Here is a 25,200-nt window from a genome sequence, read left to right on the forward strand (position 1 = left end):
GAACCACGTTAGTTCAGCGACTTTTAAAAATAATGAAGTCTTTAGATTTTCCCTTTTTCATACAAATTAAATACTGTTATCAATGTACACATGTACAGTCACCAGCACAATAGGGAATGTCTGAAAAATTTAGAAACCCTTGAAACTTTTTATATCAATAGGAATAACCTTTCTCCTCGTAATAAACAGAAAAATTAACAGGTTTTTAAGTAGCATCAATCAATTTAAAAAGATGAAAGAGCTTTCTTTTCCGCCAAATTACGACAGTCCGGTTACGGGTTGTTCCATAGTCCAGAAGAAAAAACATTAAAAAAGAATTCATGTGTATTTGACTTAAATAATAATAATAATAATTAAATTCATTTATTCAAATAACATTACGACTCATTTTGTCAAGCAATTTATTTAACCTATGTTAGTAAAACTTACAATAAATAAAATAAAATAAAAAATAAATAAAAACAAAATTAAATTAAATTCATGAAAGTATTTAACCATCCCACTAGAGATGGCACAACAGCGTTTTATATACGGGCAGTCCCATCTGCTCGTGATCATGTTCAGGACGCTGTTGGCGCTGCCCCGCACCCTGCGCACCAGAGACGCACCTCTAGCGCATGGTGGAGTAAAAACAGTCCACGCGCGCTTCAGCGAACATCCCGGATACGCTACAGAACCGTGGCAGCCCCAACAGTACCCTGAACGCATTATTATATCGAACACGGACTTTGCTTTGATTCGATCGTTTTGACGGGTGACACTCTTTACCGGGCCTAATAATACTGACATGGAAATACCGACCCTGTTTTTCATGTACACGCCTATAGAAACTGACATAAGCTTCTATGGGTGTGTAGATGAAAAACAGAGTCAGTATTAATTTATTGAATCAGGCGTTACTTTGCGGAGGTCCATACTCGCGGTGTCTAACAACTGGTAGCATGGTGTACGGTTGTGTCACTCTGAAGATGAGCTCTGGTTGAGTTCGAAACGCGTCAGTGTAGTGTGGTGGTGGTGATAGATGGGTTTGTGTGATTTGTGCGTGTTCTTACAGTGTGGAGGTGGAGGAACTGCATGAACACGCATATTTTGCATAAGCTTAGCTATCGTAAGGTCGCGGGTGAGCAAGGAAATTCTTTTAGTTCAGGGTCAGTATTTCCATTTCGGTATTATTCGAGCCGGTAAAGAGCGTCACTTGTCAAAACGATTGAGTCAAATACACATAAATTCTTATTTAATGTTTTTTATTCTGGACTATGGAACAACCCTTAACCGACCGGACTGTCGTAATGAGGGCTATCGTTTTTTGTCTTTCTAGATGGCGCCACTGCGTGAGGTTTTTAAGTGTGGCTTTCAAAGTCTGTATTATGAGCGTGAAAACAAAGTTTAGATTAAAATCATATTTAATACACCTTAAAACCATACCATAAAAATATCGAGCAACTACAGTGTTGCGTAGTCTCGTTTTGTTCGGAAAAAAAGGATGACAAAAGTTTCCGAAAGACAAAACTGTCTCAAAACACACACATTCAATGCCCCGTAACGCATAATTGCCATAATTAATTTCAGGTAATGCTAAATATTAGAAGCCGTGGTGGCCTAGTGGGAAGCCGTGGTGGCCTAGTAAAGCCGTGGTGGCCTAGTGGTTTCACCTATCGCCTCTCAAGCAGAGGGTCGTGGGTTCAAACCCCGGCTCGCACCTCTGAATTTTTCGAAATTCATGTGCGGAATTACATTTGTAATTTACCACGAGCTTTGCGGTGAAGGAAAACATCGTGAGGAAACCTGCACAAACCTGCGAAGCGATTCAATGGTGCGTGCGAAGTTCCCAATGCGCACTGGGCCCGCGTGGGAACTATAACCCACGCCCTCTTGTTCTGAGAGGAGGCCTGCGCCCAGCAGTGGGACGTATATAGGCTGGGATGATGATGGAATGCTAAATATTTACAAAATTATTCTAATTATAAATAAACCCGCGTAGCTCACCCAAAAACTATGAGATTTGATTTTTCGGAGACCTCACGCTACACTAGCGCCTCTAACGGCGAATTCATACGCGATAGCCCTCATTGGGATGCACCAAAAAAAATAACCTATAGTTTTTATTTTATTTTTGGAAAGAATAGGATATTTTAAGATATCATTTTCATTGATTTTGAATTTGGATGAGTATTTATTTTTTTATAATTTTTGTACGAAATACGCTGGATGACGTCACAGTGAGACAGCCACGTTCCATTGCCTAGAAAAATTCAGGTCGTACATAACATAATCTGTGGCATTACAATTTGTCAATAATTCAAGCATGGCTTAGAGTCCTAAATGAACCATGACAAAATAATTTTATTTATTTCTCTTCTTTTAGCTTCGATTATTGCTATGTTTGTTTAATGGAGTGATAGTAAATAGATATTTTTATTAAAATGTGACATTTAAATTCTTTTGTATTTACTTGTAACGACGTAATTTAATAATTTAATTTGTAAAAATACATTGGAAATACTCGTATACATTTCGGACTTTACGATAACTGACAACTGTTTAAAGCCGGGTGCGCATCATGTGATTAAAGTTCTATCTTTGTCGCTCTTTTTTATTATAAGCAGGACAGCAACATTTCAAACTGTCAATTTGCTTAAGAGTGTAGACCTGCTTTATAACTGCCTTTGTGACGGGACACTGCAGGGGTCAAATGAGGGTCATTACTTACATTTTGTTTATTTAATTCAGTTTTTATCACATTTTTGGAATCTTATTTCTGAAAACACTTTACAAAGCCTATTTCTCCAAATACTTTTCGATTTATTATATATTGTCAAAAATTGGGACATCCCAATTTGGCGGTAAAAAACTCTTTCATTTTTTAAAATTAATTGATGCCACTTAAAAATTTGATATTTTTTTCTGTTAATTAGAAAGATTATTACTATCGTAAAAAAAGTTTCAAGCGTTTGTTAAAATTTTCATCCATTCCCCATTATCTGACACAACACAACAAAGCGTGCATACGAGTCTATCACTAGGGTCAGTAGGACGTGTCAGATATTTTTGCACCCTCCGCTGTGGCAGATATTAATGCAATAATATTTTGTGCATGGGTGTTCTTCATACAACCAAATAGAGACTGGCTAATGAAAGATGAAGCTGCAAAAATTAAAAAAAATTGCTGATGGTATCACCACAAAATAAGGAATAGTACAAGTACAGAAGCTTCTCTGTCGTACAAAAGTGACGTTTAGGCATAAGAATCGTGCCTACTTTATTATGCTTCTTTCTATCGCATCGCATGCCTATTGGAAAATAAGTAATTATTTAAAAAATGGAATAATTTTTAACTGTATTAAACATAACTTTCTAACAATAACTTATAATAATTATGCACTTTATTAAAGAAAATTAAATTACTTATACAAACAATGTTAACCAAAATTAAAACAACATGCAAATCTTAATATTAATATCCACATGCTTCGTCAAATTATTAAAAAAAATATATAGAAATAACACATTGATACATCCGCAACAAGCCTCGTCAAACCTTATAAACTATACATATAAACAAAAAAACATAACAAATTTTAACATATACAATCCCCGCCCAGTGTCCTGCCCGACCCAAAGGTCCCCACTACACCCGCGGCGTTGCCCCGCTGAATAGCAATGGAGACCTGCTGAACTAACCAGGGCCCTGAGCGGGGGTCGTTGCCCTTCTCCCTCAAACGTCGCCCCAAATGATATGTTGAACATAAAAAGGTTAATACGAATATTTTTGAGAAAAAGTGAATCTTAACAACCCGTTTTCCTTTACTTGCCCGAATTTCATTTGCCCGAATTTCACTTGCCATACCAACGTTTGCCATAAAATATATAGAACCGTGCTGTTTTCAGGATTTTTTTAAATGTCATCATATATAATGCAGTAGGTTAGGTAAGGTTAGTTTAATATCCACTATGAAGAAATTACTATTTCAGAAATAAATTACTTTATGGCAAATGAAAATTCTAGAAAACGATACATTCGGGTATATGAAATTCGGGCAAACGATAGAGAACCGTCGTGGGAATCTACAAAGGATGTCATCGTGATTTGTTACAAAATGTAATACTAGCCCAACAATATCTACAATTATTATTATTGTATTATTATAGCTTTTCTCCACACTAGTCTATCTACAATAACAAAGGTATATTATTTTAGGTCATATTGTGATGAAGTTTGTTGGAAAAGTTCTAAAGCGTCTAGTATTATTAACATATTTAATTGTTTAGGGTCATGAAGTTATAGGTTTCGTTATTAAAAAAATGCATATAATATAAGTAATATACAAATTAAAATTATTATTCTAAATCCTGAAATGAAGAACAACAATACCTATACCGTATAGGTACTTATTGTTGTTCTTCATTTCAGGATGCTTTACGTATTCGTCACTGAAATATATAGTGAGCCGGGGCTATTGTAGCCTGGGGGGATATTGTATCTGAGCCGTCTGATGGCGTCCTTACGACGCCATGTTCTTCTCGGCCATTTTGCGTTGTGTTCGCCAGAAGACTGTCTTCACACAACACACATGAACATGGCGAACATGGCGTCGTAAGGATGCGATCAGACGGCTCAGATACAATATCCCCCAGCTACAATAGCCCCGGGTCACTTGCCAATAATGTTTTAATTCCCCTTGGTCGCCATAGAGATCTTAGTAGGATAGCTAAGCAGAAAATTATTTCTTCATCATTTAAGTAAGTATTTACTTTTAAGCTGTGTTTCCACCAATAATGTGAGAAAATATGTTTTTCATTAACCAATAGATACGCTTCATTTACACATCCTCGCACAGCGCATCTCTGGTGGAAACAGCTAAGCGGAGCGAGGCGAGGTAAATCAAGAGTTTCTATTGTTTAATGAAAACATATTCCTCGCAACACATCTTCGCACAACTCTGGTGGAAACGCTGCTTTACACAGTGTAACTAGATTTTTTTGTTTAATTATCACCGTACCCTATCAAAAACAGCTTAGGGACCGAAAATTCACACAAAAATCAGAATGTATAAACTAAATTTATTTCGTAAGAAACGTATGCGGAAATTCTTCTTCATATTTCCTGCCAGAATCATAATGTTATTCCTCAAAACGACACCTGGCGGCCAACGCCAGATACTACATACGACGAAGCTTGGATTTGTTAAGGCTTCCGCGAGATAATGTGCAGATCGTTCTGTGACTCCAGGTAACACACGGCTTACTTGACAGGATCCTAGATGGCGCTAGGATGTATTCACTTTTAAATTTTTGTAAGTCAGTTCAGTTGTTAACTGCACTGACTTTAATATTTTACGCCAATTAGTTAAAAAAAATGCTAGGGCATCTGATACGACATGACAGTTACATAAAAACTATTTTGGAAGGGCGAATAGAAGGGTCATTTATAGATCAAGCCAAGGAAAAAGTCAATGTCATGTCGTATCAGGAGCTGAAAACGCTGGCAGAGAACCGAAAAGAGTGGCGACTACTCCACCGACAAGAGCTAAGCTCTTAAATTAATGATGATGAGTTAAAAAAAATACTCATTGTGATGATAATGATGACTTAAAAATATAATAACCGGCGATTTATGTTCATTTTTTTTTACTTAAATGCTCATAGACTGACTGACAGGTTTTCACTCATCGACGATTACTTAGTCGATTACAATAACAAAGTTCCCGTTGAGGTTAACATTTTCGTGGGCCGGCTTAGGCTTAGGCAGAAACTTAGGTTGTTACGTCTATACTTATCTAAACTGCGCTTTATACTAAGTATATACGTTATTGCTACATGAAACTCTTATTTGAAACAAAAAGTAAGGATAAAAAGAAGAGGGGTCCAACAGCCAAATGTTTATATATTCCAGTATAGCTAGTTTGAGTAACTTTACAGTGAGTCCCTAACCAATTATGTAAGTGACTTCTTTAATATTACTAAGGAATTTAACATAAAATTTATAGTTTTATTCGATTTCTCCGGCCTGTTAGAGAGCGGAAGTTAAGTCGCAATATTTTAATCAAGTTAACCTTAGACTTGGAAAAGTTGGTCGTAATAATGCTTAAATGGATGACTCAACTTTTATTTATAATTCCGCACAACTTTTTAACCGTGTTATCACAAAAACTTAGACAATTATTGAACATGTATTTAATAACATACATTTTGCCAGTAGGAAACTATAATTTTAGGCTGTCTATGATGAGTTTAACTTCTTTGTCGCAAGGCCAATACAATCTAAATAAATGAAAACAGGTGGAAACTGGAGAATAATTACGTGAACTAGCGACCCACCCCGGCTTCGCACGGGCAAAGTAAAAAAAAAACGGCCACGTGCGAGTCGGACTCTCGTACGAAGGGTTCCGTACCTATACAACATTAGACATTAGCATAAAACGGCAAAAAACACGTTTGCTATATGGGAGCCCACCTTAAATGTTTGTTTTATTTAAATTTACTTATTTATTTTTAAAGTACATTTATACAAATAAATAGGTACCTTTTGCCGTTATTATATCGAGCAAAAAAATCACGTTTGTTTTGTTTTATGGGAGCTCCCCTTAAACATTTAATTTGTTCTATTTTTAGTATTTGTTGTTATAGCGGCAATAGAAATACATCATCTGTGAAAGTTTCAACTGTCTAGCTATCACGATTCATGAGATACTGCCTAGTGATAGACAGACAGACGGACAGTGGAGTCTTAGTAATAGGGTCCCGTTTTTATTATCCTTTGGGCACTGAACTCTATAAAGGTTGCCTGGAAGAGATCGCTCTTAAGCGATAAGGCCGCCTATTGCTCACCTTGTAATATTTTTTTCTGTGTATCTGTTTTCTGTATCGCTTACTATGTCTGGTGTACAATAAAGAGTCTTTGTATTGTATTGTATTGTAAGGTCTCTAATCAAGGGCACTTCACACACATCTTTCAGCTCAATTTCCCAAAAACTACACCCGACACGCACGGAGCCGGGGCACAATACATGTATTGTGGCCGGGGCGCGTCAACGTAGAGTAACTGCATTTTTTGGTTAGATTGATATTTTTAATTTCGTAATATCTTTTGAATGGAATGTCCGATTTGAATAATTCAAAAAGTTATCTACAGGTAATAAGACCGTCTTGAATATAGAATTATTTATTTAGATAAGGATTAACACAAAGGTATGGATAACATGGTCTGATAGTCGTCATTTCTGTCAACTTTAAAATGTAAATAAGTAGCTATAGTGACAACTACAATAGTTGGACATATGGTATCGCGAAGTTTTTTGTAGATCTTGATTCTTCTTTAAAATCGTAAATATTTTTTTTGTTCTATAATCAATAGTTTCTACAGCACATGCGATGAAAGATGTTTTATGGCAACTTTTTTTTACACTGAGTTACATTATTGTAGTTTTAGTACGGAACTCTAATTTTTTCTGTTAATAAATATGGCCTATGGCCGCCAACCTTGCTAATTTTAAACTGGTCAAGTCTGATGTTTGTTGGTTTGGGTTTCCTCATCTCACTAAATTTAATTTATCATGTGCACCTATGTAAAATATCTTTATTTCTTTCGCTTTAATCCCATGTAATCTTCTCCTGTTGAATTCGTATTTTTTATTGATTTCGTTTCCTTACCTTAACGCGTCTGTGGCGGATGCATAAACCGCACGAGCCAGAAAAAAAAGCCTATGGCACTTTGGAATACTTTAGCATTCTAATAGTGAAAGAATTTTTAAAATCGGTCCAGTAGTTTTTGAGTTAATTCGTAACAAAAAAAAAACAAGAAATAGCCTATGGCACTTTGGAATACTTTAGAATTCTAATAGTGAAAGAATTTTTAAAATCGGTCCAGTAGTTTTTGAGTTTATTCGTAACAAACATCCAAAAATCCAAAGTTTTCCTCTTTATAATATTAGTATAGATTTAAATTAAAACGGTCTAAAATGAGGTGTCTAATTAGAAATTAATTTTGAGATTAAATTTTGTAGCCAAAACACGCAGCACACTTTGCTGACGCAAATCGAGACTATAATTACGCCCAGAATGTATTTCCGTCCGCTGTTCCTTTTTATTTCCGAACCCATTTACAAAATTCCGCGAAAATGACGTGGGCAGTTGTGATTGCTATATATTACATTATTGTGCTTTTCAGAACGTTACATTTAGGGAGCAATGGAACCAACGTTGATGTCATATATAATCTAAAACGAACACACACAACCAATGTAAAACCCTTAGTCCCGAAAATCTTCTTGAAACTTTGAAAAAAAACATGATTTTAGTCATCATCATCATCCCAGCCTATATAAATCCCACTGCTGGGCACAGGCCTCCTCTCAGAATGAGGAGCTTTATTTAGCAGCCTAACTTATAAAATATACCTACTTTGGAAAATTCCGCACAAAATACAAAATCCTTAGAAAAATATTACTGGATTTTTTCGTAACGACCACGGAACCTGTACGTGTCCTGTACATGTACGATACACTCTTGGTCGGTTTTAAATATACGTTTACTGGCATAGCCCGCGACTCTGTCTACAAAGAATTCATTTAACAAACAAAGTAATTTTGTATTTATACACGTACAAGCCCTCTTGTTCTGAGAGGAGGCCTGTGCCCAGCAGTGGGACGTATATGGCTGGGAGATGACACGTACAATTGTCCAACAACAACTATCCTATGTCCTTCTCAGAATTTCACTATCTCCATATCAAACTTCATCAGGACTATACTCGACTCAATTCAGGAGGATGACTACTTTAGGCGTAAAAGCGTGACAAATAAACATACACTTTCGCATTTATAATATACCATAGTAAGGGCATCTTATAGCTCTACATATTCCTTCAGACAGGATATCGCTTTCCACAGATGATTTGTACAAAGGCTTGTAAAAATACTGTGTTGTGAATGGTGTGAAAAGGCCTGTCGCCCCGTCCTGCAAATTCATTTGAATGGTTCCCTTCCCACCGGGCGACAGTTTCATTATGCAAGCGAACAATGATACACTCTTATTCGGTTAAGATGAGGTATTAGAGTTTGTCAATTTTCCTTTTTATACCGGGGCTCCGCAACTGGAGCAAGAAATTTAATTTTAGTTTCTACTGCTCAATGGTAATTACCTATTATTTAATTACTTTTGAAAATAATGGAGTCTTTAGATTTTCCCTTTTTCATACGAATAAAATTGTATTATCAACGTACACTAAGCAGCTGAAGCTTATGAGCACTTGTGCTGCTGCTGCACACTGCTCTACTACCTTGGCAGTAGAGCAGTGTGTCATTTTGAGCACCGAAAATGCTCATCCACTTCTGCTGCTAACTGTACACCATCCTATAGCCCAACTGACGTCGCCTGCCACACCACAAACATCAGAAATTTTGCTCTGCTTCGCTTCTTTGAAAAAAAAAAACACTAATTAAAACACTTATTATTTTTAAGTCGCTGAACTAATATCTTTCAGTTCAACCAGATAATCTGTTTTAATTATTTGCTCCTGTTATAGACCCCACCCTGTACTTACATAATTTGCTTACAATTATGTTAATAAAGTACATAAGTTATGTTAATAAGTTAATAAAGTATACTTAATCTAATTTATAAATAATCGTTTTTTAGCTCGTATATTTGTTTCATTGTTTCAAATTGCTTCAAATGACGACCAGATGGCCTAGTGGTTAGAGAACCTGACTACGAAGCTTGTGGTCTCGTGTTCGATTCCCGTGTCAGGGCAGATATTTGTATGAAAAATACGAATGTGTTCTCGGGTCTTGGGTGTTTAATATGTATTTAAGTAGGTATCTATCTATATAATTATATTTATCCGTTGCTTAGTTAGTACCTACCCATAACTCAAGCTTTGCTAAGCTTACTTTGGGACTAGGTCAGTTGGTGTGAATTGTCCCGTGATATTAATCTTGCAATAAGTTTTTTTAACTAGATAGTTAATCGATTCTTATGTAACTTTGTACATACCTACATTGAATTTCACAGTTTCACATTTTTTACACTTTTGAATGTTTAGCATATGGGTAGCAATGATGATAGGCGGAGCTAGCGTCAAAGATATTATCGTCTTATCACAAAAAACGAGCAAAACGTTATGATCACAGTTTCCGCACAAATGAAGAAAAAAAAACAGAGCAGAGATTATACATATTGAAAATAATAAATAGTTTGAACTTATCATTAGTTGCAGTAACTGTGTGAAATCTGTTTTCCGAATAAAATTTGTTTTTAGGGTTCCGTAGTCAACTAGGAACCCTTATAGTTTCGCCATGTCTGTCCGTCTGTCTGTCCGCGGGTAAGCTCAGAGAACGTTAGTACTAGAAAGCTGTAATTTGACATGAATATACATATCAGTCACGCCGACAAAGTGGTACAATAAAAAAAGTATAAAAACATTTTTTAGGGTACCTCGCATAGACGTAAAGTGGGGGTGTTTTTTTTCTTATCTAACCCTATATTGTGGGGTATTGTTGAATAGGTCTTTTGAAACCATTGGGGGGTTGCTAAGACCATTTTTCTATTCAGTGATCTGTTTGCGAAATATTCAACTTTAAAGTGCAAATTTTCATTGAAATCGTGCGTCCATCCCCCTCTAAAATATAAACTGTTGGGTGGAAAATTTTGAAAAAAATCAGAAAACTAGTAAATATATCAAATTTACAAGGAAAGTTATAGCCGCTAATATTGCTTGAGAATAATAAGCAGCCTATGGCATAAAATATACCTAAACTTGGAAGATTCCTGAAGATATCCTTAGAGAAATATTATTTGATTTTTCGTAATGGCTACGGAACCCTATCCTGGGCATGTACGACACGCTCTTGGCCGGTTTTTTTATTTAAATAACCTATCGAGCTTCTTCACATTGTTGATGTAGAATTCTCTAGCAACGCATTATATAAACTGCGAATATTTTTATGATCAATGATTTAACTGTACTGAAAAATCTATTTTCTATTTTCTTTCTTTTTGTGACTGTTGCTAAAGTACAGTCGAGTTTTTAAACTTTTAAGCAAACATTTGATCAAAAACTCTATTGTTAACGGCGTAGAAGCGTGTTCAGATATTTTTGATCAAATTTTTGCTCAGTAGTTTACGAACTTTACTGTACCTAACCGTTGAATCGCAGTAGCGATCAGAATACGGTCGCTACTGGAACTGGCAAGATTTTCCCCGTTTTATTAGCAGCGAATCACTACGCTGTTGTCCAATAGGTACCCTGTACTGACAGTTTCACGTCTCAATGATCCGTTAGCTTTGTTTAATACAATGAACCTTTTCTACCACTATTTGTGCAGCGAATTTGTTTTTTTTTTATTTGTATTTTGTATAAATTCATGAATTATCTATAAAGTAAAATTGAACCAGTCATTCTATGGTTCCGTACCTCAAAAGGAAAAACAGAACCATTATAAGATCACTTTGTTGTCCGTCCGTCCGTCCGTCAAGACCCTTTTTCTCGGAATCGCGTTCTCAGGAATATTCTCGCTGCCGAGGTGAAAAGTTGTGTGTCACACGAGATCAAAGTTTTTTTTTGCATCTCGTGTGCTTGAATCCCTCGCTGCTCTCAGGATTATAACCTAAAATCACTCGCTACGTTCGTAAATCTTAGAATCCTTCGCTTACTTGGGATTCAAAATCAACTCTCACAGGAAAAACTTTTCTCTCTTGTTGCACAAAAAACTATTAGTTTTACACCTAAATACGGGACAAATAATACCTGCAAACTACACAGGACCAACTATTATCTAACTTTGCGATTCAAATTTAATTAAAGAGTAACTGCAAGCGCTTGCACCTCGCAGAAAGACTCAAATTGGGACATAATTTCAAGGTCTTCTGTTCAACTTCTTAGCGATAATTAGTTCCCTTTTGTGATCAACGCTAAACGTTTTTTAATAATATGTTTTGGTTTACTTAAAAATTGCATAAAGTAGATAGAAAAATTAAATATTCAAATTGCACGTAAAATATAACCAGTAGGATACACAACATCAAAAAAAAAATAGTAGTATTCAGAAAAGCAAATTTATCAAGCTAGATAGACGTTATCCCTTAAAGTGTTAACTTCTTAATTACATAAATTTATTGACACCTGTTACAAGAAAATATATATTTTGTCAGTGTCTGGCAGAGTCAAATTAAAAAAAAACCGGCTCAGAGCGTGTCGGACACACCCGAAATAGGGTTCCGTAGCCTTTACGACAAAATAAAGTAATATTTTTCTAAGGATTTCGTATTTTGTACGGAATATTCCAAGTTCAGGTATATTTTTTATACCTTAGGCCAGGGTTTCTCAAATTTATGGCTCCACGTACCCCTGTTAAAGTTTCTAGCCGATAGCGAACCCCTACCCCCCAAAGAAAGTAATAAAATTGACTGATGGAGAAACTAAAAATAAAAAATACAAAAAGTGTCCAAAAACCAATCTTAATCATCTTGCTAGTCTTGCAGCCTGGTGGTTTTTGGAGTCACGTAAACATTGTCGCGAACCCCCTACCGTCGAATAGCGAACCCCTAGGGGTTCGCGTACCCCACTTTGAGTAACCTTGCCTTAGGCTGCTATTTTAATCGTAAACTACTAATAATTATTATGAAAACTTAACCGTTATATTTTTCCTTGTAAGTTTGATATACTTACTACCATCCTGAATTTTTTCAAATTTTTCCACAAACCGGTGTAGATTTTAGAGGAGGGGGGGGGTTTACATTTTTTTATTGTACTATTTTGTCGGCATAGTTTACATATATATTCATGCAAAATAACAGCTTTCTAGCATTGATAGTCCCTGAGCAAAGCCGCGGACGGACAGACAGACAGACAGACATGGCGAAACTATAAGGGTTCCGTTTTTGCCATTTTGGCTACGGAACCCTAAAAAGGACAGTTAAAAAGAAAATATAAATGTATCGCCTCCAGAAAAACGATAACTATTACATATTTGGATATATGTGAAGCAATTATGACTTCGTGTATCGTAGGTTAATAAAAGCATTTTGGATTGTTTCCGGTCACGCACTCTTAATGACAGTCGAAGCTAAAAGATTAAACGCGTTACAACTTTTACGTACGCAATCAACTAAAGACATGGTTAATTTGGCAGTAAATGAAAGAGTAAGGCACGTGCTGGCTGTCCACAAAGGGTCTTCGCCTCCCGAAACTAAACAAATTATACTGTACCGTGGATTACAATTATCTTTCACCCGACAAATTATGTGACAAGCCCTAATAGCGGTCAAACTATACCTAATGTGGGTTTTCTTATTTAATTTATTTCTTACTTAAATTATAATCATGAACATGACCAGTTTCTACTATTTAAATGTCTTTTTTGTACATGTATCTAAAACTTTGATACATGTTAATTATATCCCTTTTTCAGTTCACCTTTGTACTTACATATATATCTCAATTTTTGTCAATTGTGTATGTATAGTTATACAAAATTTGTCTTGAAATTTATTCAAACGGTCTACATAGAGATTGGGATTTGTCCAAATATTATGTATCTTTCGTCAGGACTTCGTCCAACTACTCAACTAAGCAGTCTGAATTTTTTCAATAAATTAAACCTAAATATTTAGTTTTTATGCAACAAATGACTATTGACTAACATGGTAACATACTTAGTTACATCCCCGCACACGCTGTTACCTGTTTAATACCACATTTCCGGACTTTTTTGTCTATTTTGGCTTTTGTCAGACTTCTTCACCAAGTTGAGGTAACATATAATGGTTGTACCTTTACAGAAGGTATATATGGATATGTAACTACCTCCATCACAAGTAAAAGGTGCAAATAAAGACTTGTACAACCTAACAAGTATTAATAACCGACGGATTCAATCACGCGCGATGAAGGTGACGTCATCCGATCGCTGCGCTGATTGAGTTGGCGATACCCTCATGCACGGCTTCGCACGAGGCTTGAAGTTACCATCAATTTAGTTTTAAGGGACAGGGCAGCAAATAAAATAAATAATAAGTTTGTGGTAAAAAAATCATTTTTAAAGCTTTTTTGCTGACTGTACTTTCTGTCGACTTTACTTGCATTGCCACCCAAACTGCATTTGCATTACAAATTATAAGGCAATGCCATTATCCGTTGAAGAGTTCCGTCCTGCGAACACGATCCTGGCTGGACTACCAGGATGTCACTACCAGATTATTGTATTGTCACGCAATTTACGTAAATACGTATGCCAAATTTCAAGTCAACCCGACTACTGTAAGTTGGTTGAATTTAACTTGCAAGATTTGACTACAGACAGACAGACAGACAACGGGACAGGTGAAACTGAATAAAACCTTGTAAAAAGCAAAAAACAGACACCGAAGGAATGTTTTATTTATAGCCGTAGTCAAGTCTTTTGCACTACAAATGAGACAATGGTTGTCTGTTTTTTTACAATTTAAATAGTCAAGTTAAATAAGTAAATAAATAAATAAATAAAACGTTACTGGAGTGAAACAGTTCACGAAAGGGGTATACTTATGCACCAGTGTCGCTTGATTCCTTTTAAAGTACCTAGCCCTGACTGACACGCTGTGTGCTGCGATCCCATGCGCGACATCACCCTGTCGCAACACTGATTGCACCGGCGATACCTCATAGCAGCGCATGAGGCCTGGGGCGACCTACAAGACTGCTTTTCAAGGACAAGGGCCGCAAACAGGACACTTGCAAGTATAAAAATGTAAAAGAAGCAACTATAAAAATGTAACCTTGAGGCCATACGTTAAAACATGCACAAGTGTGCGTTGGCGTGCCTACAGTAAAAAGCGCGCTCTCACATTTTTTTTACATGACTTCGTCGAATTTTTTTTTTTACATGTAAATAACACATCTCCTATGTACGATTTTATAGTACATATAAAGCTATCAAAGTAGGTAGCTCGAAGTTTATCATAGCTGTCCTGTTTAATATATTCAATACCCTATTATATTAACTTAATCTCAGGAAATTTCGGTTTATAAAATTGAGCTCTGCAAAATCTATGACATATTATTGGATTAATTCACATCAAATACCCTGTATGATATGTTTAACTTTTATAATATGAAAGCAACTTTTGTTAGCGTGTAGCGTTGTCGCCTCAATGGAGGTGCTCCATCTGCTTGTTACATACTTACCTTTAGCACGGCTGCCTTGCCTTATCCGTCTGGCATTGAAAAGTTATATAAATGTAAAGTTATTATGGGATTCCAGCTACGCCGGTTTTTTGAGCTAAATATGATTGATTAAATACTGTTGAGTTAGAACAGATCTTGTAAAAAAGATCTTGGTTAACTGGAAAGATTCTTGTAAAGGATAAGTTCGCCCTTTTTGTTATACTTGGTTTTGTTTATCGTTACGTGATTTATGTGTACAAAATGTTTCGTTAAGTATATACCTTAGTTACACATTGAACTACTAGTTCATTGAATTACTAGTTATACATTGAACTTTAAACTACATAAATGTTAAAAATAAATATATAATTTTCTCTTAGCCTTTTTGGTCGAGTACTGCCTTTTCGCAACGTAACGTTTGGCAACCTGTTTCATTTCGCAACTTTTCATTTCGCAAACTCTTAAACTGTAAATATTTCAGGATTTATTTCAGGGCCATCGTGTAGAACCCTTTAGGTTAGGTTAGGTTAGTTTTATAAAAATCCTGAAATATTTACAGTTTCAGAAATATTAAACAGTTGGGAAATGAAAAGTTGCGAAATGAAACAGGTTGCCAATCGTTATTCACCGAAACATTAGTAAACCCTTTTTGGTAAGATGGGTCAAATACCAGTAGAACTATCTGATCCTTTAAATTTTATATATTTTTTTATTTTTTATCTATCAAAGCGATGTCATTATGAAAGGGTTCAAAGTATATTGCAAATCCAATTTTTCATCTCTCCTGTTCGGAAAGTTTAATTTTCATGGGTAGATAGCCCATGATGATGATGGTATGGGTAGAAAACTGCGTTTTCATCTCTAGGGTGGAAAGTATTTTTTTTTTTAATTTTTCGATTAGCCACGGAGTCGAAGATAATTGAGTTAGATCAATGACACTTTTTTTTCACGTTTCGGCATGGCCATCTAGATGCACGTCGTGACCAAGGAGTTTAAATACAACACTGGAGGTTGAAAGCCGAACATCCGTTTGAAACAAGAAATTTAATCTTTATTACGTCACAAACATACTCCATATCTTTCTTTAGTTAAGTTAAGAAAGAGATGGAAGTCATTCGTGAAATATGAAAGAAAGAGATGGAATATATAATTAAGTAATAAAGGTCAAACTTCTTCGTTCGACGTTCAACCTCCAGTTTTGTATATAAGCTCCTTGGTCGTGACCAACTCGATTTTAACTTCAATTTATTATTATTATTATTATTATTTTGTATTTTACTTTCCTCACGGTCGAAATGAAAAGTAGAGTGTCTAACTCGGGTGAAATTACCCATTCCCAACTCACTTCGTTCGAGTGCCAGAAATATCTCTGGTGAAATGGGTCACTTTCTATCCTTGGTTATCAATTTACTATTTTTCCATTCTGAACATATGTACGACATACGAGTTATGTAAATATGAATTTTCCGATAATTGTCGGACAGCCCTTGGGGCCTATGGTGTGTTAACTTATATTACCTCGCGGTTTCGGAGGATCAATTCGACATTCGACCTTCATTTGTTAATTACCTTTAATTCCCTATGTACATAGCCTTGTTAACATTTAATGGCAGTTTTGCATAACGTAAACAAGCTTGTTTGGACTGTGGATATTTGAGAGAAACAGCACGACCAGAAATGTTTATTTTATGGAATAAGCTCTTTAGGGAGACCTTCTAGCGAGTGCAAGCTGCGAGCTATTTTGAACGGAATGAGGGAAAAAACCAGTTAAACCTCAAAATTGTAGAACATAATTTATTATAAGTAGTCCATTCAAGATAACATTGGACTTTAGAAGGTCACAGAAGAAGGGGTTCGAAACATTTTTTGTGAAGTCGTAATAATGATGATGATGATTAATAAAAGATGAAGAATGATGAAAGCAAGATGAAGTCATAATTTTGTTTATTTTGTAAGTAGATTAATACGTAATATACTTACAAAATAACACAATGTTCATACGTTATTTGCTACATAATATTAATTCGATTTATATTTAAACAATTTTACTAACTGTGTTTTTTGGACTAACCCGCTGTCATTCCCTGTTTAAAAATATTATACTCAAAGACTACAGTATATATAGGGAGATTGATTATACTCGTAGTTCCTGCAATGAAGTTCAAGCTTTTTCCATTCCAAATTTCATCAAATTTGGTGCAATGCTTTAGTTGCGAGAAGAACTATTTGCATATGATTAGAGGTCATCACATTTAGAACCAAACTGGCGATTAAAAACTATAAATAATGTACAGAATATTTCTTGAGTTAACAATATTGTAAACGTTCCGTTTCTTGCAGAATGTTGTTTACCTCTGCCTCTTTAGGTATATAGGAAGACGTTTCTGTTTTTAACGAAATAATCATCAAACCAAAAAACAATTCGGGCCCTAAATTTTTGATTACAAGAGGCATAAATCTAATGTAAAATATGGCAGATCTTTTAAAAGTAGAAGGTAAGTATCTCGTAGCGCTCTCGTAGAGGTATCAATGTCGTAGCACGCTCGTAGCAATATAATACCGACTCGTAGCATTCGTAGCACAGCGTTAATATACACAAGTACGAGTATGGTAATTAAAAAAACTGAACAAGTAATTTTGTCTTTGTTATCGATGTATTTTATTAAGCGACTTCAAAAAAAGGAGGAGGTTCTATTGAAGTTGAAACTGTATGTTTTTTTTCAATTCAATTAAATTCAATACATTTATTGCATGGTCATGAGTTTCACATAGATGATAATCTAATCTATATCTATTACTAATAACTAATATTACTAACTACTTATTACTAATATTACTAACTACTTATTATTAATTTACCACGAACTTTACGGTGAAGGAAAACATCGTGAGGAAACCTGCAACAAACCTGCGAAGCAATTCAATGGTGCGTGTGAAGTTCCCAATCCGCACTGGGCCCGCGTGGGAACTATGGCCCAAGCCCTCTTGTTCTGAGAGGAGGCCTGTGCCCAGCAGTGGGACGTATATAGGCTGGGATAACTTATTACTAATATTACTAACTAATAATTACTAATATTACTAATTACTAAATACTAATTACTAATAATATAATAATAATATTATAAAGAGTAAAACTTTGGATTTTTGGATGTTTGTTACGAATAAACTCAAAAAGTACTGGACCGATTTTAAAAATGATTTCACTATTAGAATGCTAAAGATTCCAAAGTGCCATAAGCTATTTTTTTCTGGCTCGCGCAGTTTGCGCATCCGCCACAGACGCGGAAAGGTAAGGAAACGAAATCAATAGAAAATACGGGATTTTGGAATACGGAATACGGAATTCAACAGGAGAAGACTACATGGGATTAAAGCGAAAGAAATAAAGATATTTTACATAGGTACACATGATAAATTAAATTTTTATTATTCATAAATATGTTCAATACGTTATTTTATATAGTTGTTATTAGCGGCTAAAAGGACAGAGATGGACGTAGGTAATGGGACTTTGTAGGAAGGATATAAGCTGTTCATAAAGGAAGGAGTTGTCATGGATAGGACATGAGAGAAATATATGATTAGTGTTTGCAATGCCCTAGCCACACTCACAAGCATTAAACTCGACCAGTTTAAATTTAGCAAGATTGGCGGCCATAGGTTATATTTATTGACAGAAAAAATTAGGGTTCCTTACTAAAACTACAATAATGTAACTCAAAGTGTAAAAAAAAGTTAACATAAAACATCTTTCATCGCATGCGCTGTAGAAACTATTGATTATAGGACAAAAATGTTTTACGATATTAAAGAATTCATCAAGATCTACAAGAAACTTCGCGATACTATCAACTTTTTTACATTTTAAAAGTTGACAGAAATGATGACTAAAATCAGACCATTTTATCCATACCTTTGTATTTATCCTTATCCAAATATTTTTTTTATATTCAAGACGGTTTCAATACCTGTAGATTACTTTTGAATTATTCAAATCAGACATTCAATGCAAAAGATATTACGAAAGTAAAAAGATCAATCTAACCAAAAATGCATTTACTCTATGTTGCCGCGCCCCGGCTTCGTGCGTGTCGGGTGTAGTTTTTGGGAAATTGAGCTGAAAAATGTGTGTGAAGTGCCCTTGATTAGAGACCTTTTTAGGGTTCTGTGCCCAAAGGGTAATAAAAACGGGACCCTATTACTAAGACTCCACTGTCCGTCTGTCTGTCTGTCACTAGGCAGTATCTCATGAATCGTGATAGCTAGACAGTTGAAACTTTCACAGATGATGTATTTCTATTGCCGCTATAACAACAAATACTAAAAACAGAACAAAATAAAGGTTTAAGGTGGGTTCCCACGTGTTTTTTTTGCTCGATATTAATAACAGCAACCGGTACCTATTTATTTGTATAAATGTACTTGAAAATAAATAATTAAATTAAAATAAAATAAATATTTAAGGTGGGCTCCCATACGGCAAACGTGTTTTTTTTGCCGTTTTATGCTAATGTCTAATGTTGTATAGGTACGGAACCCTTTGTACGAGAGTCCGACTCGCACTTGGCCGTTTTTTTTACTTTGCCCGGGCGAGGCCAGGGCGGGTCGCCCCGGCCCATAATTATAAATCATAATTATAAATTTAGTTCACAGTATATCATGCGTACAACATTCATTTAATAATTTAATACAATAATAATAACATTTCGATTAATAATAGTTCAGAGTAATAATAACCAAAAAACATTAAAATGTATGTCAAATGTAATAATGTACCAAATAATAACAACGTATAACTATGCAATCTAATGAATTACGAGTAATAATAGTTTAATCACTTATAAGTCTGATTTAAAAAATAGTATCAAAATTAATGTGAAATCCAATAATAATTAATATCAAGTTAATTCAAATGTCATCTTTACCAGTTAATTAATAAATTATCCCTACTATTTATTACATGGATTTTAGCTATATCCCAAAATTCAATATTTATTCTTATTTATATTATTTTGAGGACAAAAATTCAGACACACTATAGACACATTTATCTTCCAACCAGTTATAAAGTTTTCGTTTAAAAGACACAATTTTGCGCTCATACATATTACGCTATTCGAGAAAAACGCTGACAAAGATTTAGGACATATAATATCGTAACCATATTTTGATCTTTGTCTTGGTCTTGGATTTCTTACTGTAAATAAAAAAATAACCATATGAAACTTAACTATAAACTAAGTACCTAACTTAAAAACTTAATAAATACCTACCTACTAAATTAAATCTAAAGAAGGCCCCCGTGGCATGGTGGTGGTGGTGGTGGCTGGCAGCATTCCCTTTTCAAATGGCGATGGCGATTCGTTGAGAGAGATAGCTGCCAGCCCTTTGGTCTCCAGCTTCTTTAATTAAATTTTGTGCGCCGGGACCCCAAGGACTGTAAATTTGTTTATATTATTCTTTACAAAAAAGCTAAGTTCATTGATATATAAGGCAGGGAACGCGTTAGTATTTTGTTGTCTCGATATAGTTAGAGGTCGACATGTCTCAGTTCTTTTTAGACCGTATACATCACGTAGGCATTTTTTTTTAGCCTCAATATTTCGTCCTTGTTACCAACATTACAACATTTTCATGTATATTAACCGATTACTCCGTCAATTGTGGACAGATTTTCAAAATTCTTTTTTTGTTCTAAAGAACATATTTTCGAGGTGGCCTCATTACCACCAAGTCAGGATCTGATGATGGGATGGGAAATCGAGGGCAACCTTCAAATTTTATAAGCATACGTACAGAAAGTACTTATCATTTGGTGAACTGGACCTGATGAAGAAGACCACAGATGGCCAATGGAACTCGTCAAAGCTAAGTATAAGTAATACTCGCGCGGCTACCTACATGTGATCTCGTTTAAAATAAATAAGCGACTACGAAGAAGCTTTAAGATTAATGATTATTTTGAACTGATCTGATGCTGAAGCTGGAAGGTAGTCACCAGAACTCTGTTATAAAACAATGTAACTAAGCCGTGTTAATGGGATCTTTGTGAGATGCACTTAGGCTACTAATCACTAAAAAGAGAGTAAAACCGCCAGGAAAAATTTTATTTAACAAATAATTTAACAGACTACAAAAAACCATAAAATGCCTCAGTACGAGCCAGCAGGAGTGGGCCTGGGAGGAGTCGTCTACCTCACCTACATACCAGGTATGTATTGGGCTTCTATCAGTCCTGCTGGCTCGTGTTGAGGCGCTGACTTTAAACTACTTATTAGAAAAATATTTTTATGGTTTGTTGTAGTCGGTAAATTTGTTTGTTATTAAAAAAAACCCTAACCTTTGATTCTTGTTTCATTTTTAAGTACAACTAAATCAACTTCAAACTTGAATTTTTCATTCATCTATGCATCAGTCTAATTATCGTGCCGCTTTTACTCCCCACATTAGTGATACGGTAATTAGACTGGGTGCATAGATGAATAACCCCCCATCATTTTTAGATGTGCAGTCAGTCTAACTACCATGTCACTATTGTGGAGGGGAAAAGCGATACGGTAATTACACTGGTGCACAGGTTTTTTTAACCGGACATAAAAAATAAAATATATTATACCATCTCCATACTCGCTCTTGTACAATTTCATCAAGGTCACCAAGAACAAGGGAAATGCGCCTTTTAATGGATTTTATAGGCTTGCGTTTAGTTTTTATCGGCCATTATTCACAACTATCATCGTTATACGACCACTATGGCCATTTCGCTCAGTGCCACTTTAAGTGCTGCTATCTTAGGATCTTGAGATATCTTAGGTCTACTCGAGTTTTAACTAGCAGTAGCTTATTAACAGGTATGACTACAATAATGAAAAATAAATCGAGATTTTTTATTTGCTCACAAATAACATGCACTTCGTGCAAATATTATTATTCTACCTATCAGATTTTGTAATTTTTTTTACTACTGCCAAATATTAAAAAAAAACACATGCATTGGATCGCAAAAAACGATTAAAAAGCAAGATACTGTAAGTTATTAAAGTACCTCGATTTCATTTGAATGCTGGCTTATCATTAGGAAATTTCTATCATGGGTTATCAATTCAGAGCTAAGAACCCGACTTGCTTAAACCCGACTTAGAGTTTTCGCTACAAAGCGGGTAAACGCTGCTAAATACTTAGTACGAGCGAAGCGCGCAGCGATCTATCGCAACGAGTCAGATACAGCGTGTTGCACGATCGCGTATCTTCTCGCGTCCAGACTATCGATGATGACAACGTTTGTCCCGTCTATCCCACTAGTCCCATTGAGTTGTCCCATTGATGGGACAACTGAGACGATTTACTCCCAGTAGTCACTTGGGACAAGTGGCACTAATATTTTTATAGTGCTACGCGACGAAGATATGATACGCTAATATGAAACAAATGTAAAACGCGAGGAAGGTCTTCTCTATAGAATCTTAGTTCAATTAACGGAGCATCCTAACGAAGACCCTGTGGGGATTTAATTTAATCCGGGTGTGACAGCTACATGTTCCTTGCTCATTCGTAATCCGTAATCAATATGCCTTTGACGCTATACTACAAAATTTTGACTGACACCTGAATACTAATAAGATCTTTAATCTGTATGATTGGACCTGATTATAAAACATTTTATATACTGCCGACCATTCTAACATGCATTAAAAAAAGTCCTTGTCAAATTTTGTTTTCTTTTTGCCTCTTCTGCGTTTCGCCTGTGAAAATTTTCCTTGCAATATTTTTTGGGCGGAATTGACATTCTAGAGTACGTACATTCGTTAATTCTTATAGGCAATATAATTCACTACCTACTTCAACAATAGTTTAATTAACTAGGTATATGATCTGAGTTAACACGCAGTGAGCCATAAGCATAACGATCTGAGGATAACGTTACTATAATTATCAGAATGCGACTGATGGATAATTAATGGTGAAGACCAGGTGAACGCTTCGTTGATGCTGTGACACCACATTATGCTAATATACTAATGCTGAAATGTAGGTAATTTACGACGCAATTGAGAACAAGAAACATGTTTACATTGAATCAGCGTTATTGACGGAGGTAAATGAAAAACAGATTAACTTTCAACTCTGCGACTACACGTGGAAGACGTTACTTTTGTATAACAGTCAAAGATAGCAATGGATGAATGGTTGTGGGCCGCAGCACTGCTGCTAGTACTTGCACGACAATATATTTTCTAAGCCCAAGTATTCTATCAGCTGAAAGACGTCTGCTAATGGGAATGGGCCTGACTACGTCACCACCATACAGCAACACTGTAGGTATATGCTGTTAAAAATAAATTATTTTCTTTCTTTCTTTCAAAGTGCCGCACTAAGGTACCGCGCCGTATCACTACAGTTTGCTTTGAAGATCCGTTTTGTTGTCCTGTAATATTTACAAGATCGTTCGTCTGCATAGCGTGAGGCCTACCAACACTTCCCTGCCAGTTCTACTAGCAATATACATCGCCCATTAGGGGAAAGCAAGGCAAAAAGGCACAATTAAGGGAAAAAATACATCGCATGCTTATTGCAATAAGAAAAACATCAGTATTTGGAACATCTTTTAACCAAATAAAAACATATTTGGATTTACTTCTTTTTAGCACAAAATCAAACGCAAAATGAAGTGATGTCATTCGGATTGCCTCGTTTTATTAAAAATAATCCTTGAATACCTACTTAGTGTCCTATTAAGACATGCATAATTTTCACTACATTTTGTAATAAAATGATTTATCAATGCAATGTTTTTTTAAACAATATTATTAAATATATAAAAATAAATTGGTTTAAAAGAAAAAAATGCAAGTAGTCAATAAAATAGTGTCGGGTAACAATTTATACACCCTCAGTGTATATATCACAAAGATAAACATTAAATAATATAGAACTAGGTTATGTATATATAATAATTACGTTAGATACTCAAATAAAATAAGTTATTAAAATTTATCATAATTTAATGATGATAACAATAAAATTCAATTTATTAAAATCTCAACCACGGGGAATTTGATTCTTGTGTACCCGGCAACACAGAATGGCGTTTAGGTTTCATGCATGCATGTTATTTTATTTTGTAATTTCGAAATTATACGATATTTACTGATGGTATGTGATCCCAGTGTCCTTCTTATTTCTTGTAGTATTATTTTTAAACAGTTTCACTGCGAAAACTGGCATTTTACGCGTTGGCATTTTGGTGTACTATTTGTTGCCGCATTTGACAAGTACGCCGGCGGTATCTAGTCGCGCGAGACCAATCATTCATCTAAGCCTAATAAATACAAAAAATACGTAAGAACGAGTACGCGAACGTAAAAGGTGATCATCTCGCAACGCGAGCGCAAGACGAGGGAGCTAAAATCGAGACGTACAGCACCGACGCGCAGCCTTCACTAAAGAAAATTTAATCCTCCTTAAATAATCAGTGTGTGCGTGCGGCGGGTACGTGCGTACCGGCGCCAACCGGCACGCACGCATTTAAGCCGCGCGATGTACTTTTGTTCGTAGTGAGCCTCTTGTCCTCTTTTACTATGGTCTTACAATCAACTAATACGTTTGGTGCCTAGCCACAGTACAGTCACCAGAACTAATATTCGAAACAACAAAGCGTGTCAGTTATTTTTGCACGCTCTGCTGTGTCAGATTATAATGCAGGTAACTGTACCGTCTCACTCATAACAACATATCTGTAAGATACTGTATTGACTCAATGCGACAAGGGTACAGAGGTCTGTCGTCGATTGTAACAGGAAATCCTGTTCTTACATGACGTTGTTTACTTTGACATCCCAAACAGATTACGTTACACGCGTTTAAGACGACGTAAGGAATAACTTAGTGGGTTAACTCAAACGCATTACGTATTTTCCCGGTCATGATATATTAAGATATGTAAGTTTCTTAAGCCAAACTGTAATAATACCTTAAGTACACATAAAAAGACGTAGACTTAAAAAACTAGCAAATGTATTTTTTAAATAACTTATTTAAACAGGCTTTTATGCCCCACT

At 35.5% G+C, this 25,200-nt stretch overlaps 1 pseudogene; it reads left to right on the forward strand.

Annotated features, from left to right (window-relative positions):
- Positions 1 to 508: 508 nt before the first annotated feature.
- The window catches only part of LOC141437185 (uncharacterized), an 84,127-nt pseudogene continuing 59,435 nt past the window's right edge, over positions 509 to 25,200 (forward strand).

This window comes from Choristoneura fumiferana, chromosome 17 (assembly GCF_025370935.1).
Source record: "Choristoneura fumiferana chromosome 17, NRCan_CFum_1, whole genome shotgun sequence".
In the NCBI taxonomy this organism is placed as follows: Eukaryota; Metazoa; Arthropoda; class Insecta; order Lepidoptera; family Tortricidae; genus Choristoneura; species Choristoneura fumiferana.